General features: G+C 46.9%; 1 protein-coding gene across 1 annotated transcript in view; it reads right to left on the reverse strand.

The window, feature by feature from the left end:
* rps6kl1 (ribosomal protein S6 kinase-like 1) overlaps positions 1-18,937 on the reverse strand; it is a 72,695-nt gene that overhangs the window by 42,371 nt on the left and 11,387 nt on the right. The window lies entirely within an intron of this gene.

Consider the following 18,937-nt stretch of genomic DNA (forward strand, 5'->3'; position numbering starts at 1 on the left):
CAAAGAACAATGAGGTGGGGTCACAAGAGGTCAAATGTTGCAGATGCTGGGGTCTGTATGAAAAACAAGAAACAGAAAAAACCCCATTTTTTTTGCTGGAAATCACAGCAGGTCCGACCGCATCTGTGTAGAGAGAACAAGCCAACGACGACTCGAGTCTGGATGACCCTACGTCAGGTGAGGTTACATGTAGCGTGACATGAACCCAAGATCCCGGTTGAGGCTGTCCTCATGAGTGTGGAACTTGGCTATCAGTTTCTGCTCTACGATTTTGCGTTGTCGTGTGTCTCGAAGGCCGCCTTGGAGAATGCTTACCCGAAGATCGGAGGCTGAATGTCCTTGACTGCTGAAGTGTTCCCCGACTGGGAGGGAACACTCCTGCCTGGCGATTGTTGCGTGGTGTCCGTTCATCTATTGTCGCAGTGTCTGCATGGTCTCGCCGATGTACCACGCTCCGGGGCATCCTTTCCTGCAACGTATGAGGTAGACAACGTTGGCCGAGTCACATGAGTTTGTACCATGTACCTGGTGGGTGGTGTCCTCACGTGTGATGATGGTATCTGTGTTGATGATCTGGCATGTCTTGCAGAGGTTGCCGTGGCAGGGTTGTGTGGTGGCATGATCGCTGTTCTCCTGAAAGCTGGGTAATTTGCTGCGAACGATGGTCTGTTTGAGGTTAGGCGGCTGTTTGAAGGTGAGTAGTGGAGGTGTGGGGATGGCCTTAGCGAGGTGTTCATCATCGTTGACATGTTGAAGGCTGCGGAGAACATGGCGTAGTTTCTCTGCTCCGGGGAAGTACTGGGCGACGAAGGGTACTCTGTTGGTTGTGTCCCGTGTTTGTCTTCTGAGGAGGTCTATGCGATTTTTCACTGTGGCCTGTCGGAACTGTCGATCGTCATATCCCGTTCTTACGAGGGCGTCTTTCAGCATCTGCAGGTGTCCATCGCGTTCCTCCTCGTCTGAGCAGTTGTCAGGAAGGGGGATGCGGTGGCTAGGGAACGGAGTTTGTGGTGGAGACCGAAGACAATGGTTTCGGTCTTCCCAATATGTAGTCAGAGGAAATTTCTGCTCATCCCGTACTGGATGTTGGACAAGCAGTGTGGCACATCAGAGACAGTGGAGGGGTCGAGAGAGGTGGTGTTGAGTTAGAGCTGGGTGTCGCCAACGTACATGTGGAACCTGACATTGTGTTTTTGGATGATGTCACCGAGGGCAGCATGTAGATGAGAAGTAGGAGGAGTCAAGGATAGATCCTTGGGGGACTCCAGAGGTAATGGTGTGGGAAGAGAAGCCATTGCAGATGATTTTCTGCCTACAGCTGGATTGATAAAAATGGAACCAGTTGAGGTCAGTTCCACCCATCAGGATGACGATGGTGTGGTCAACTATATCAAAGACTGCGGACAGGTTGAGAAAGAAAGACAGACTTGCATTTATATAGCACCTTTCACGACCACCGGATGTCTCAAAGTGCTTTACAGCCAATGAAGTACTTTTAGAATGTAGTCACTGTTGTAATGTGGGAAACACGGCAGCCAATTCACGCACAGCAAGCTCCCACAAACAGCAATGTGATAATGACCAGATAATCTGTTTTTGTTATGTGGGTTGAGGGATAAATATTGGCCCAGACACCGGGGATAACTCCCCTGCTCTTCTTTGAAATAGTGCTTTGGGATCTTTTATATACACCTGAGATAGCAGACGGGGCCTCGGTTTAACATCTCATCCGAAAGATGGCACCTCCGACAGTGCAGCACCCCCTCAGCACTGCACTGGAGTGTCAGCCTCCAGCACAAGTCTCTGGAGTGGGACCTGAGCCCACAACCTTCTGACTCAGAGGCGAGTGTGCTACCAACTGAGCCACAGCAAGGATGAGATGGGATAATTTACCATGGCCACAGTCACATAGGATGTCAGTTGTGACTTTGATGAGGGCTGTTTCAGTATTGTGGCATGCTCAGCAACCTAATTGGAGGGATTCAAACATGGAGTTTCGGGAAAGATGAGCAGAGATTTGGGAGGCAACAATATGTTCAAGGACTTCAAGGAGAAGAAAGGAAGGTTGAAGATGGGGTGGTAGTTTGCAAGGACAGAGATCACAAGGATGGGTTGTTGAGGAGAGGGGTGATGACAGAAGATTTGAAAGGGAGAGGGAACCATTAACACTATCAGCTAACATGGGGGCCAGGAAGGGAAGTTGGGTGGTCAGTAGTTTGGTCAGTTAATTACTTCTGCGCCATGACCATAAACTACAAATCCCTGGTGTCCAGTTCAGTTCAAATCCAATCCAATAGTCCAGTTCAGTTCAAATCCAATCCAATCCAATCTATTCCCATCCAATTTCATCTTCTAGTTCCGATGAAAGGTCATCAACCTCAATCATTAACCGTTTCTCTCCCCACAGATGCTGCCTGATCTGTTGATTGTTTTATACCCTTACCTATATAACAATTAAGGAGGACTCCGGGGTGGAGAGTTTAGTTAACGGCCATTTTATTTACAATGTGCTTCTTCACTCAATGCACTACATTTCCCATAGTGCATTGCAAATCACCACTACGGTATCCCATGTGGGACAATTCTAATACACATTCAAAATACACAACATATTTCCTCCCCCTTAAAATAGAATGTCCACAAAACAGAATAACTGAAAATGACTATAACTTTGGAAGAGAGGGTAGACTGCCTCTACACTCTGCTAACCCTGGGGATTATTCTGCCCCATGCACACCGGTTAGCACTAACTGTAACTAAGGTGCTCTGGAGGCTGCCTTTCTCTTTGGGGGTAACGCCTAGTCTCAGGAGCAGGCTCTGGCTGGCTCTCCCGTGACCCTGCAGGCGTGGCTTCCTCCCTCGATGGCACAAGAATGGATGGTGCCACCGTCTCAGGGTCGGACGACCAGTCCCTGCTGGAGCCCCCAGCAGGTCCTTGATCCTCTGTTTCTTGGGTTACTTGTGGCGACTGTCTTGGCAGTAACTGGTCTACATGCCGTCTCCATGTTCGGTCGTCTCCGGTGCAGACTCAGTATGAAACGGGGCCCGTCTTTTGAATGACCGTAGCCGGGACCCACCGCTCCGGGGTGGTGTAGTTACGCGTGAGGACTTTGCCCCCCACCACAAAGTGTCGTTCTTTGGACCTCTGAGCTCGTCTGCTGACTTGATCCTGCTGATTGGCGTGCACCACTGCTTCTGTGGACGTTGGCCTCAGCGGGTCAAGGCGTGTCCGTAGCTGCCTTCCCATGAGTAGGTAAGCAGGAGATGCTCCAGTCGTAGCATGAGGTGTGTTTCGGTATTTCAGCAAGAAAGCATTCAGGCGCTGCTTTAGAAGAGCATCACTTCTTGTCGCTTTCAACGCGCGTTTCAGCGTTCTGACAAATTTCTCCGCCAATCCATTCGTGGATGGATGATAAGGCGCGGAGAACGTGTGCTAGATTCCATTGCTCGAGGAACTCCTCCATCTCTTGGGATGTGAACTGTGTTCCATTGTCGGTTACGATCTGCTCCGGCAGACCAAATCGCCCGAACGTCTCTCTCAGAGTCTCGAGGTGGTTTTCTCCGTAGTGGTAGTGGACATTACTGCAACCTCCGGCCATTTGGAATGGGAGTCCACCGCGACCAGGAACATCGCTCCTTCCACTGGTCCCGCGAAGTCCAGATGGATCCGTTGCCACGGTGTTGCCGGCCATTCCCATGGATGCAGTGGTGCTGCTCTGGCGTATCCCTGGTTGTCTCGCATGATGGGCATGATTTCGCTTCAACTTCAATTTCATGATCCAGACCGGGCCACCAGAAGTAGCTTCGTGCCAGCTCCTTCATCCGGACAATACCACAATGTCCTGAGTGCAGCTCGTTGAGGACATGTTTCCGCAGCTTTGGTGGTATGATCACTCGCATGCCCCAAAGGAGGCATCCTGACGTGACAGACAACTCCTTCCCTCTTGACAGGTAAGGTAGGAGCTCAGGTGGTGCGTCTGACACCCGTGATCCATCTCCTCGCATCACCCGATCCAGCACCTTGGATAGCATAGGGTCCATTCTGGTCTCTTTCTTGACCTGCCGGGCCATGACAGGGGCATTGCTCACCATGTCAAAGTAGAAAATCTTCTGCTCACAGCCTTCAGAGGGCACAGGCAGCGGAAGTCTTGACAATCCGTCCGTATTGCCATGTGCTGCTGACCTCCGGTATTTGATGTTGTAATTGTGAGCGCTTAACATCAGCGCCCGGCGCTGCATCCTGCACGCTGCCAGGGAGGGTATTCCTGTGTGTGGACCAAAGATCGATGTCAGAGGACGATGATCCGTCAGCAAGGTGAATTTCCTTCTGAACAAGTAGTGATGGAACTTTTTGATTCCAAAGATGATGCCCAAAGCCTCTTTTTCGATCTGCGGGTATTTCACCTCTGCCTTGCTCAGGGACCTTGACGCGAATGCAATCGGCTTCTCTTCGCCTGAGGGAAAGATGTGGGACACGACCGCGCCGACGCCATAAGGCGACGCATCACAGGCCAGCTGAATCTGCAACGACGGGTCAAAGTGCGTCAACACTCTGGGGTCAGTCAAAGCTGCTTTGGCTTTCTTGAATGCAGCTTCGCACTCCTTCGTCCACGCCCAGGCCTTGCCCTGACACAGCAACTCATGTAATGGCTTCAACAGTGATGCCAGCTGTGGAATAAACTTACCGTAATAGTTCAGGAGACCTAAGAATGACCGCAGCTGGCTGACATTTGTAGGTGCAGGAGCGTCGGCAATGGCTTTCACTTTCGACGGTGCTGTGTGTAGGCCGTCCGCGTCGATGACATGGCCTAGGTACTCCACTGATGGCTTGAAAAATTCGCATTTGTCCTTGCGAACGTGTAAGCCATATTCTTCAAGTCTTCCCAGTGTCTTCGTCAGGTTCTGCAGATGCTCGTTGTCGTCCTTTCCTGTGACAAGGATATCGTCGAGATAACATTGTACCCCTGGAATGCCGCTTAAGATCTGGTCCATAGCCCGCTGAAACAATGCTGGTGCTGACGTTATACCAAAGGGTAGGCGGCAGTACCTGTAGAGGCCCTTGTGGGTGGTGATGGTGAGGTACTTCTGTGAGTCCTCTTCTACATGCATCTGCAAGTAGGCTTGGCATAGATCAATCTTGCTGAACTTCTGACCGCCTGCTAGACCCGCGAAAAGATCTTCAATGATGGGGAGGGGGTACTGTTCAGCTGAGAGCACAGGATTCACTGTTACTTTGCAATCTCCACATAAGCGAACCACGCCGTCACTCTTCATCACTGGTACCATGGGTGTGGCCCACTCACTGTGCGAAACCGGCACCAGGACCCCTATCTTGACCAGACGCTCCAGGTCAGCCTCCACCTTTGGTCTGAGGGCGTAGGGAATGTTCCTGGCCTTCAGGAATCATGGCTGGCTGTCAGGCTTCACCTTGAGTTTGACCGTAATCCCCTTCATACTCCCCAATTCTCCGTCAAAGACAGCCGCATGCTTTGTCAACACTGCCGCTAGCCCCGCCTCTTCGACTGACACCGCATTCACTTTTTTCCAATCTGGATGAATTTTCTCCAACCATGGCCTGCCCATCAGGGATGGATAGTCACCCTTGACCACGTAAACTGGCAGCATCACGGTTTGTCCATTAAGCTCCACCTTGACCTCCGTCTTACCCAGCATTGGGACTGTTTCCCCAGTGTAGGTCTTTAAGATGAGCTTGGCTGGCATCAGTGATAGGTGGTTCAGTTTTTCTTTGAATAGCTTCTCTGAGATCAAGGAGACAGCGGCCCCCGTATCCAGCTCCACTTTGACCGGTATTCCCTCTAGTAGTGGAGTGACTCCATAGCCTGATGAGCCTCCATTCACCGTTAACACATGGAGATTCAGCTCTCCATCAGAGTCTGTGTCACTGTCTTCCTGTTCTTGTTTCCCCATGTGTAGGTTTTTCTTTTTAGAACGCCAGTTGGATGTGTTTCCTTGTTTGTTTCTGTGTCTCTCTGTGTAGGATTGTTTGCTTTGCCCTTTACACACACGTTCAATGTGTCCTTTCTTTTCACATTTCCGACAGGTCAGGTCTTTACACCAGCAGTCAGATGGCTGATGACTTGACCTTCCACATCTGTAACACTCTCTGGCGCCCCTTGCATGCTTATCCGGTGTAGCTGCTACCCTGTGCACTCTTGTTGCAGCCCCCAACAGCTGTGCATCTTTAGCTGCTAACTCCATAGACACAGCGAGCTCCACTGCTGATTTAAGCGTCAGTTTGTCAGTCGTGAGCAAGCGCTTCTGTGTTGCTTCACATCTTAATCCATACACAAACCTATCACGGACAGTGTCATTTAGAGTTTCACCAAACTCACAATGCTCAGTTAGCTTCTTTAGCACTGTAACATATTCGGCTATGGACTCACCCTCCCCTTGGTTTCGTTTGTGAAACCTGAACCTCTCGGCAATCAGCAGCGGCTTGGGTGCGAAATGTGTTTCCAAAACTTCCACAATCTGATCATATGTCTTAGTGCCGGGCTTATCTGGGTGCATCAAACTCCATAACAAGCCAAATGTTTTTGCTCCGACCACACTGAGGAACGTCGCCACTTTCACGTCATCTTTAATGCCATTTGCAGTCACGAAAAATCCGAAGCGCTCTGTATAAGCACTCCATTGCTCCGTCGTTTCATCAAATGGCCCAAACGCTCCGGTTAGCATAGCCATTTTGTTATCTTTTTTTTTTCTTTACAGTCCTTCTCCTCCACTTTTTAAATTTATTTTTACAGTCCTTTTCCTCCACTTCATTTCACTGTATCGTTACTCTCCCCCTTCTTATTTGTGTAACACACGAACAGTTATCTTTACGAGGCGATTGCATCAGCACTAAACTGCGGGCGTGCCATTAAGAAAAGACAGGAACTTCTTACTTTAAACATCGCCGATTCCAGTGCAAAGTGATGCGCAAGTCCGTCATCCTCGTCGCCAGTTTTGTTGTGTCTCAAGGGGTTTTATACCCTTACCTATATAACAATTAAGGAGGACTCCGGGGTGGAGAGTTTAGTTAACAGCCATTTTATTTACAATGTGCTTCTTCACTCAATGCACTACATTTCCCATAGTGCATTGCAAATCACCACTACGGTATCCCATGTGGGACAATTCTAATACACATTCAAAATACACAACATATTTCCAGCACTTTCTGGTTTTATATCATTCTCTCTGCCTGTCGAGAGACTGAAAATGACATATCTCTACCATACACAAACAATTAGAAATATTTAACTTCTCATTTACAGTCTTTCCACCTCCCTCCTTGCTTTTACAGTCCGTCTTTCCAACTGTGTTTTCCACCCACACCCTAAATCTCTTCAATTTCCCTCTTGTTTGGTGTTCATTGTTATTTTCCTCCCTCATTATTGTAAAGCACTTTTGACACATCTTCTGGCATGTGACAGCCACAGGTTGTGTAGTGAGTACCACAAGACCAACCACCTTTGGCTACAGACGTGTGGGCTTGGTTGCCATGGAACCATTCAAGTAATATGATTTTAATGTTGCCACAGCCTAGAGTAATCAAAATAACACCTCTCTTGACTTTGGAGTTGCAGTCAGAGAGCAAAAGATAAGTTTGAAGTTAGTCAATAGGTGACGTCTTGTGAACCCAAAACCTTTTCATTTAACTTAACCATTTCAGGTAACAGTTACTGGGAAATGTTTTGGTAGGTGTTCATTATTATTAGCCAGGTATGTTGTATCTGGTAGGAAGACTTTATACACAAACTGTCTGTTCCCATTGACACTTCACATCATGTGTTGAATTACAAGCGTTCAGATGCCAAAAATAAAGAAAAAGCCAGAATTATAATAACATAAACGTTAACACACTGAACAATCAATGTTAAATTCTACATATAACATCTATTAAATATGATATACTGGACATTTTTATAAAATTGCAAGTTATTTTAACCGCCTTTCTTTAAGATTGCACCTCGGTATAAGACCATCAAGATAAAGGGGTGGGCAGGTAACATAATCTGCTAGTGCCACTGTAATCAGCTGGTAGGAGGTATGTGAAAGAGGTGCCCTAGAAGTGGTGGAGGTGAGTGGGAATCACTGTCTGAATTTCCTTCCCTGCCTGTAGGAATGTGCTGGGCTCCCACTCTGCAACTTACCTGAATATCATCACATGGTGTGATTGAGAACTTACTATGAAGTGATTTCTCAGTCAAGAGAAAGCAGGTCAGAGGCTGGGTGTTCTGCAGCAAGTGTCTCACCTCCTGACTCCCCAAAGCCTTTTCACCATCTACAAGGCACAAATCAGGGGTGTGATGGAATACTCTCTGTTGTGTATGTAACCTGTTCCACCTTAAGAGAGCTTAAGCCTGTTCCACCTTAAGAGATGTACTACTTTCTCAGGCTGCTGTAGACGTAATACCGGGGGTGAACACACCGGTATATAAGCACTGTGCAGTAATCTTGTATTCAGTATAGTCCCTACCTCCAACCAGTAAAGACCTGTTTGAGTTATACGTTTAAGTCTTTGTGTTAATTGTTCAATACAATACACATACTTAACACTGGCGACGAGTCAGGTTCTTACCCTGCGGCAGTTATTCCACGGCGGTTGAAGAGAGGTTTCAAACCTCACCACTCACCACCCCACTGGAAGCGACAGGCATTAGGACCCTGAAGCCTCCATCAGCTTGTGAACCGGAGTAGAAGACAGGACTGGGGAAGAGAGAGGTACAGGGCAATAGCGATCGGCAGATAAGGGCCGGGCCGCTTTGAAGTGAGGGGCGCAGCCGGGCCATCGATCGCATCCGCTGATAAGGGCCGGGCCGCTTTCAAGTGCGAGGCGCAGCCGGGCCATCGATCGAAATCCCTGATAAAGGCCGCACTCGGGCTGAAAGGCGCGGCGGCTGCAGAAGCTCAAGGTGCGAGAGCCGCGGTGAAAAGCGCGGGCCATCGATCGTGGCGGAGATAAGGGCCGCACTCGGGGGCTGAAGGGAGACGGCGTCGGGGGACGGGTGAAGACCGCCAAGCGCGGGAAAACCGCCATTTTGTGGGCGGAGGACGACGGCAAGAGCGGGAAGCCGCCATCTTGGATAGCAGTAAAAAAAAAATCTGAGAAATTGCAAATCTGATAAAGTACTACAATGCCTAAACACGGGAATATTAGCAACTTTGATAGTGACATCGAAGATTGGGCCATATATGTTGAACGAGTTAAAAATTATTGTAAGGCCAATAAAATTCGTGAGGCTGATAAAGCACTAACATTATTAAATTTAATGGGTGCGAAGACATACGGGCAATTGAAACACCTGTTATCACCAGATGAACCGGCGGATAAGACATTCGATGAGATTGTTACTGTCCTGAAAGATCATCTAAACCCCACGCCGCTGATGCTAGCGGAACGATTTAAATTTTACGACAGAAGGCAGCTACAGCATGAAAGCAATGCTGAATATTTGCTGGAATTGCGTAAATTAGCGAAATATTGCCAGTTTCGAACGGGACTGACAGATGCACTACGAGACAAATTTGTGTGTGGTTTATTTAAACAGGATACACAAAAGCGACTGCTCGAGGAGAATGAGCTGACGCTTGAGAAGGCGGTCACTATGGCAGCAGCACACGAAGCCGCAGCGAGAGGCACGGCAGTAATGCAGCTACGGTCACCGGAGCTCAGTGCACACAAATTGGGTGTGAGTTCTGGCAAATGTTATCGTTGTGGAAAGACAACGCATGATCAGAACCAGTGTTGGTTTAAAAACCAAGAATGTAGAACTTGTGGTAGGCTTGGACATATAGCTAGAGTATGCAGGTCAGGGAAGAAGACCAGCAACAAGAAGTCACCGCAAGGGAAATACGCAAAGGTACACAAGGTGGCCCAACAGGAGTCCGATTCAGACGCAAGCAGTATTGAACTGGCTAGCTTAAGGGTACTCAACGTTGGTAAGGGTGCAGACCTCCAGACAATTTGGGTTACTCTTCAGATAGAAGGAGTCCAAGTAAAAATGGAATTGGACACTGGATCGGCATTGTCGGTCATGAATAAGAAAGATTACAGAAGGTTATTCCAACATATTCCCCTACAGGATACGGAGATTATATTGACAACCTACACGGGGCAGAGAGTGTACCCCATCGGGACAATAAAGGTTGCAGTGGCCAACAAGGGCGAAGGAAGTCAAATAATGGACTTATATGTGCTACCGGAGGGAGGTCCACCACTACTAGGCCGGGAGTGGTTTAGAAACATAACTATGGACTGGCATTCGCTAAAAGCCATAAAGAGTGAGAACTCGGTGCAGATAATCAGCCCAGACTCTAGAACTGATGATGGTAAGACCAACCCATGTGCAAAAGACAAAGTTTCAGCACAGAATTCCACTGAGCAACAACAACATAGTTTAACAGAGAATTCTGAGTCTGTCAAGTCTACTGATATGCACATTTTTGAGGGACACTGGGCTCGAACTCAACTCCATTTCAAACTACAACAGCAATTAGAACAAATGATTCGCCGTTTTGAGCAAGAGATGAATGAAATAAAAAAGTTCTTTGTTACAGAGTGGGAGAATCTGGAAAGGCAACAGAAGCAACTGATGGAGAAAATGGAGCAGGAGCACACCAACCATCTGCGCGAGGAGGCCGAACGAATCAAAGCTGATTCAGGTTCTGAAGGTGCGTGCCATAATCTGGTGTCAGAAGAGTTAACGGTCAGCCAACTCCTTCATATGCTGAGGGACAAGACTCTGAAATGGGAAAAACTTGAACACGAGCTGCGATCTTCAAAGGAAAAGGGTTCGGAGCTCTCAAAAGTCATTGAGATGGCTGATGTGACGACACAGACTGAAACGACTGCAACAGAGCAGCCATTGGATGCCAAAAGTACGCTGACTCACGTCAATGTAGAACAACAGACCGCTGAAACAGCTGCTCCGGTAGAGGGACTGCATAGTCCGAGCAATCAATCTCCAAAGGAAGTTGAAGTATTAAAATCACAAATGAGGTCACTAGTAAACGACTTGCTGAAAGCCCAGAAAAAGCTGGATGCAGAGGTACACATGAAGAAGTCTCTTCAGGAAAGATGTCTGGATTTGGAACAAGAGCTGGCTAACGTCCAGCTGGGTATGGAGGAAATAGACGACCCTCTCGCTGGCCTAGCTCAGGACGACACCGAATATTACCATGACCTGTCGGACGACTCCGAATATTACGATGTCCTGTCCTGCCCAGCTTGTAACTTCGACCCCCAAAGTGCAGAAATCATGGAGGAGCACCAAAAGTCTACGGAACATCGGAAGAAGGTGGCTCTACTACGGGAAGTAAGAGAGATAGAGAAGGAACAGCAGTCGGATAGCGTCCAGTTGGGTAAGGAAGAAGTAGAAGGGCCTCTCGACCTGTTGAGTGATAGTGAATACTACGAGGATGTGGTATGCCCAAATTGTGATGGAAACTCCCAAAGTGCTGAAATCCGGAGGAAGCACTTAAGGTCTAAAGAACATAGAGAGTTGGTAGCATTACAGCTGTCCACCGAGAAGATGGGAACGACAAGAGTTGTAAAAAGGCAGAAAAGAAAAAGAAGAGGCCGAAAATAATAATTGTTTAAAATATTGTTACTTCTACTACCTCTGGCCGAACACTACGAAAAGATGCTGTCTGGAACGAATTAAGATCAGAGACTGAATTTACGAACTGTTCCCACAGAGACTGAACCTGTAAACTGTTCCCACTAAGAGTATGTTGCAACTGTTCGTAGAGATTGAATCTGTGAACTGTTTTCCGCAGAGACTGAATCTGTGATATGTTATGTTAAACATGAAGTTATATATGTATATATGTTATTACGTTATGTTAAATGGGGGGGATGACTATAAAGCTAAGAAGGGAGGAGTGTTGTGTATGTAACCTGTTCCACCTTAAGAGAGCTTAAGCCTGTTCCACCTTAAGAGATGTACTACTTTCTCAGGCTGCTGTAGACGTAATACCGGGGGTGAACACACCGGTATATAAGCACTGTGCAGTAATCTTGTATTCAGTATAGTCCCTACCTCCAACCAGTAAAGACCTGTTTGAGTTATACGTTTAAGTCTTTGTGTTAATTGTTCAATACAATACACATACTTAACACTCTCCACTTGCCTGGATGAGTGCAGCTCCAACAACATTCAAGAAGCTCGACACCATCCAGGACAAAGCAGCCCTCTTGATTAGCACCCCATCCACCACCTTAAACATTCACTCCCTCCACCACCGGTGTACCATGGCTGCAGTGTGTACCATCTACAAGATGCACTGCAGCAACTTGCCAAGGCTTCTTCGGCAGCATGTCCCAAACCCACGACCTCTATCACCTAGAAAGAGAAGGGCAGCAGGTTCATGGGAACACCATCATCTGCAAGTTCCCCTCCAAGTCACACACCATCCTGACTTAGAAATATATCGCCATTCCTTCATTGTCACTGGGTCAAAATCCTGGAACTCCCTCCCTAACAGCACTGTGGGAGAACCATCAGCACACGGACTGCAGCGGTTCAAGAGGCAGCTCACCACCACCTTCTCAAGGGCAATTAAGGAAGGGCAATAAATGCTGGCCTTGCCAGCGATGCCCACATTACAGGAATTCATTAAAAAAAATGATCAGAATGCAAATCTGCATCCTACCATTCTGTCCTGCGATGCATTGGCGTGACAACCCTTTGTGGCAGTGAACTGGCAGTTTTACTTTTTTTTTGTACAGAATACTTACTTTTCAAGTTGTTTTCTGATTTTTTGCATGATGTGCACACTGCACTGACTCTAACCAAGAAAGTGGGTGATTTGCTCCCAGGCTTCTATCCATCCAGCCATGTGAAGTGCAGAAAGGAGATCCTCTGATTTTTTTTCCATCTCCTCCAAAGAAAGATTTCATTTTACTTCTTTTCATTAATCACATGCTTATATATGACTAGGCCCATAGCACAAACACTTTATCCTCTTTAACTCAAAACAACATGATTTGTCCATCATGTTTTCTAAAGCAGTCACCAATGTTTTTAAATGTTACTTTGTTTTCTTTTTTCTCCATAATTCAGCTTTTGCCTCTTCAGATTGGTTCCTTGTACAAATTGATATTGATAAGACGTATAAATTGGGAGCTGTTCAACATTGGTACAGGAGACATACCACGTTTGCACAGGAGATGGATGCAAGTTTTACACTTGAGGAACCTGTCTGAGGTGTAACCTGCATGGGTGCTGCCATTTTCTCTTCGGCTTCCGCCACAAACTCCGTACTGTTGCCTTCAATTCCAACCCCTCCCTGGCTTCTGTCTCAGGCTATACCAGCCAGTTGCAACTTTGGCATCTTATTCAACCTCAAACTGAGCTTCCGACCGCATATCCTCTCTATCGCAAACTCTGCCTATTTCCACTTCTGTAACATCGCCCGTCACTGCCCCTGCCTCAACTCAACTGATGCTAATATCCTTATCATAGAGTCATACAGCACAGAAAGAGGCCCTTCGGCCCATCGTGTCCGCGCCAGCCATCAAGCCCTGTCTATTCTAATCCCATTTTCCAGCACTTGGCCCGTAGCCTTGTATGCTATGGTCAAGTGCTCATCTAAATGCTTCTTGAATGTTGTGAGCGTTCCTGCCTCTACCACCCTTTCAGGCAGTGAGTTCCAGATTCCAACCACCTTCTGGGTGAAAACGTTTTTCCTCAAATCTCTTCTAAACTTCCTCTACTAAGGGGAAAAGTTCCTTTCTATCTACCCTATCTATGCCCCTCATAATTTTGTACACCTCAATCAGGTCCCCCCTCAGCCTTCTCTGCTCTAAGGAGAACAACCCCAGCCTGTCCAGTCTCTCTTCATAGTTGAAGCGCTCCAGCCCAGGTAACATCCTGGTGAATCTCCTCTGCACCCTCTCCAATGCAATCACATCCTTCCTATAGAGTGGCGACCAGAACTGCACACAGTATTCCAGAACAAACGGGAAACTGTTCAACCTCCGTCGCCTCCAGTCCAGATCCAAGGTCATCCCATCCTCTGTCGTCGAATTACAGTATGCAGACGACGCTTGCGTCTACGCTCACTCGGAGGTCGAACTCCAAACCATCGTCACCACCTTCACCGAAGCGTACGAGAGCATGGGCCTTACACTAAACATCCGTAAGACAAAGGTCCTCCACCAACCTGCCCCCACCACATAGTACTGCCCCCCGATTATCAAAATCCACGACAAGGCCTTGGACAACATGGACCACTTTCCATACCTCGGGAGCCTACTGTCAACAAGGGCAGACATCGATGATGAAGTCCAAGACCACCTTCAGTGTGCCACTGCAGCCTTCGGTCGCCTGAGGAAGAGAGTGTTTGAAGACCAGGACCTCAAACCCGGCACGAACCTCCTGGTCTACAGAGCAGCAGTGATACCCGCCCTGCTGTATACCTGAGAGACATGGACCATGTACAGCAGGCACCTCAAAGCACTGGAGAGGTACCACCAACGCTGCCTCCGCAAGACCCTGCAAATCCATTGGCAGGATAGGTGCACCAACGTCAAGTGTTCTCGCTGAGGCCAACATCCCCAGCATCGAAGCTTTGACCACGCTCGATCAGCTCCGATGGACGGGTCACATTGTCCGCAGGCCCGATATGAGACTCCGAAAACAAGCGCTCTACTCGGAGCTCCGGCACGGCAAGAAAGCCCCAGGTCGGCAGAGGAAACGCTTCAAGGACACCCTCAAAGCCTCCTTGAAAAAGTGTAACATCCCCACCGACACCTGGGAATCCTTGGCCCAAGACCGTACAAAGTGGAGGAGAAGCATCCGGGAAGGCACCGAACACCTCAAGTCTCTTCGCCGGGAGCAAGCGGAAGCCAAGCGCAGGCAGCACAAGGAGCGCACATCAACCCAAGCACCCCACCCACCCGCCCGCCCCTTCAACCACCGTCTGCCCCACCTGTGACAGAGACTGTAGGTCCCGCATTGGACTCATCAGTCACCTGTGAACTCATTTTTAATGTGGAAGCAAGTCATCCACGGTTCTGAGGGACTGCCTAAGATGAGACACAGTATTCCAGCTGTGGCCTAACTAGCGTCTTGTACAGCTCCATCGTAACCTCCCTGCTCTTATATTCTATGCCTCGGCTAATGAAGGCAAGTATCCCATATGCCTTTTTAACCACCTCATCTATCTGTCCTGCTGCCTTCAGGGACCTATGTTCATGCACACCAAGGTCCCTCTGATCCTCTGACCTTCCTAGGGTCCTCCCATTCATTGTGTATTCCCTTGCTTTGTTAGTCCTCCCAAAATGCATCACCTCACACTTTTCAGGGTTAAATTCCATTTGCCACTGTTCTGCCCATCTGACCAACCCATCTATATCGTCCTGTAGCCTGAGGCTTCCCTTCTCGCTATTTACTACTCCACCAATTTTCGTGTCATCTGCAAACTTACTGATTATACCTCCTACATTCATATATAAATCAAATTAATGTACACTACAAACAGCAAAGGACCCAGCACCGATCCCTGCGGTACACCACTGGACACAGGCTTCCAGTCACAAAAACAACATTCGGCCATCACCCTCTGCCTCCTGCCACTAAGTCAATTTTGGATCCAATGTGCCAAATTGCCCTGGATCCCATGGGCTCTTACCTTCTTGACTAGTTTCCCATGTGGGACTTTGTCAAAAGCCTTACTGAAGTCCATGTAGACTACATCAACTACACTACCCTCATCCACACATCTAGTTACCCCCTCGAAAAATTGAATCAAATTGATTAGACATGATCTCCCCCTGACAAAGCCATGCTGACTATCCTTGATTAATCCTTGCCTCTCCAAGTGGAGACTAATTCTGTCCCTCAGAATTTTTTCCAATAATTTCCCTACCACTGATGTTAGGCTCACTGGCCTGTAATTCCCTGGTATATCCCTACTACCCTTCTTGAATAATGGTACTACGTTAGCTGTCCTCCAGTCCTCTGGCACCTCCCCTGTGGCCAGGGAAGTTCTGAAAATTTGTGCCAGAGCCCCTGCAATCTCCTCCCTTGCCTCACACAGCAGCCTGGGATACATCTCAGCTGGGCCTGAGGATTTATCCACTTCAAAGCCCGCTAAAACCGCTAGTACCTCCTCCCTCTCAATACTAGTTTGTTCAAGTATATCACAATCCCCTTGCCTGATTTCTATGCCTACATCGTCCTTCTCCATAGTGAACACAGATGCAAAATATTCATTTAAAACCTCACCTACATCTTCTGGCTCTACACACAGATTGCCACTTTGGTCCCTAGTGGGCCCTACTCTTTCCCTGGTTATCCTCTTGCCCTTAATATACGTATAAAACACCTTGGGATTTTCCATTATTTTGCCCGCCAGTGTTTTTTCATGCCCCCTCTTCGCTCTCCTAATTTCTTTTTTAAGTAACCCCCTACACTTTCTATACTCCTCTAGGGCTTCCATTGTTTTTAGTCCTTTGTATCTGCCAAAAGCCTCCCTTTTTCCATGCCCATGTCACTTCCAGACTTGATTATTTTAATGCTCTGCTGACCAGTCTCCCATGTTCTACACTATGTAAACTTTTGCCCATCATAAGAACATAAGAAATAAGAGCAGGAGTAGGCCATTTGGCCCTTCGAGCCATTCAATAAGATCATGGCTGATCATCAAAACCTCTGCTGCCCATATTCAACCTGCACTAAGTTCTCCTCACCCATCACCTCTGTTTTTTTGCTGACCTACACTGGCTCCTGGTCCCTCAATGCCTCCAATTTAAAATTCTGATCTTTGTGTTTAAATAAAACTTTATGCTCTTGCCTCTCCCTATCTCCGTAACCTCCACCAGCACTACATCCCCCAGAACCATTTGTTCCTTCAAACCTTGTCTCTTGTGCATTCCTCCCTCCCTTCAGCCTATCATTGGCAACCGTGCCTTCAGCTGCCTTGGTCCCAGGCTCTGGAATCCCCATCCTAAACATTTCTGCCTCTTCACCTCCATCTCCTACTGAGAGACGCTCCTTAAAACCCACCTCTTTGACCAAGCTTTTGGTCATTCCTTCTTAATACCTCATTTGCCTTGGCATCCATTTTTTAAACTTATGCTTCTGTGAAGTACCTCGGAATGTTTTTCTACATTAAAGGCGCTATATAAATGCAAGTTATTGGTATTGTTATATTGTGATTTCCAAGTAAAGACTGAAGTTAAAAAAACTGTAGGTTCCAGTAACAAACTATCAAATTTCATTTCAATATCAGAAAAAATTAGGAATGATAGTGAATATCTAAAAGAATGAAACCCATCATTAATCCATTTAAATACATAGAGGTGTGTTTGTTTATATTATTAGTCAATCTCCCATGCTGTTGCACATGGGAAACGAACACCTAATAAAGTCTGTATATAAAGCTAATGGGAGGGGAATTAATTGGATCAGTCTTTATTTTAAAATCACATATTCTGTCCTTATTTTTGTTTAATACTTTTGACAAAACTTATAACAAATTGCGAGCAGAGAAGTAGAGTAGGTTAGGAGTTTCGCTAAGGCATAGGCTGAGGAGCTGGGAGATGAGAAACGGAGAAACCACACTGGCAGGAGGGTGTAATTATAGTGTGACAAATTTACATAGACAGGTTCCATTATAATTTTTAACATGAATTTATCATGGAAAGAAGTTGATGGATTTTTTCTATTAGAAATATATATATTTTTTAGCTTGTTGAACTTGTAAAGCCTGACAACAATGAGACAAAAGCATGAGAACTCACAATAATGGTAAACCATTGCCACCAGTACTAAGAAACAAAAAAAGAGTTCAAATTTTAAAATAAAAATGAGTGAGTCCCCGTCCCAATAAGTAGGTTTTGACAAGTCAATTTCATAAGGGTCATAATACAAGCACCAAGCTGAATATCAAAATTACAGAGGAGATCTAACAAAGGGAATGAAAAGGACAAGAGACAGTATGAGAATAGATTAGCAGCTAACATAAAAGGGAAGCCAAAAGTCATTAGTAAATGCACAAATAGTAAAAGGGTAGTCAAAGGAAGGGTGGGGCCGAATAGGGACCAGAAAGGAGATCATCTTCTGGAGGCAGAGGGCATGGCTGAGCTACTAAATGAATACTTTGCATCTGTCTTCACTAGAGAAGAGGATGCTGCCAATGTAGCAGTAAAGGAGGAGGCAGTAGCGACATTGGATAGGATAATAAAAATAGATAAATGAGGAGGCAGGTAAAAGGATGGCAGTCCTCAAAGTATAAAAGTCACCCGGTTCAGATGGGATGCATCCTAGGTTACTGAGGGAAGTAAGGGTGGAAACTGCGGAGGCTCTGGCCACAATCTCCCAATCCTCCTTGGATATGGGAGTGGTGCCAGAGGTTTGGAGGATTGCAAATGTTCCATCCCTGTTTAAAAAAGGGGAGAGGGATAAACCTGGCAACTACAGGCCAGTCAGCCTAACGTCAGTGGTGGGGAAACTTTGAGACAGTAATGCGGGACAAAATTAATTAGCATTTGGAAAAGTATGGGCTAATAAATGAAAGTCAGCATGGATTTGTTAAAGGTAAATTGTGTTTGACTAACTTGATCGAGTTCTTTGATGGAAAGGGTTGATGAGGTTAGTGCGGTTGATGTTGTGTATATGGGCTTATAAAAGGTGTTTGACAAATTACCACATAATAGAGTTGTTAGCAAAATTAAAGCCCATGGGATTAAAGGGACAGTGGCAGAATGGATACAAATTTGGCTAAGGGACAGTAAGCAGAGAGTAGTGGTAAACGGCAGTTTTTCAGACTGGAGGGAGGTATACAGTGATGTTCCCCAGGAGTCGGTATTAGGACCACTGCTCTTTTTGATATAAATGACCTGGACCTGGGTATACATGGCATCATTTCAAAGTTTGCAGATGGTACAAAACTTGGAAATGTAGTAAACAATGAAGAGGAT

The sequence above is a fragment of the Somniosus microcephalus genome, chromosome 12 (genome assembly GCF_052327205.1).
Source record: "Somniosus microcephalus isolate GS21.2 chromosome 12, FLI_Smic_1.0, whole genome shotgun sequence".
Classification (NCBI taxonomy): Eukaryota; Metazoa; Chordata; class Chondrichthyes; order Squaliformes; family Somniosidae; genus Somniosus; species Somniosus microcephalus.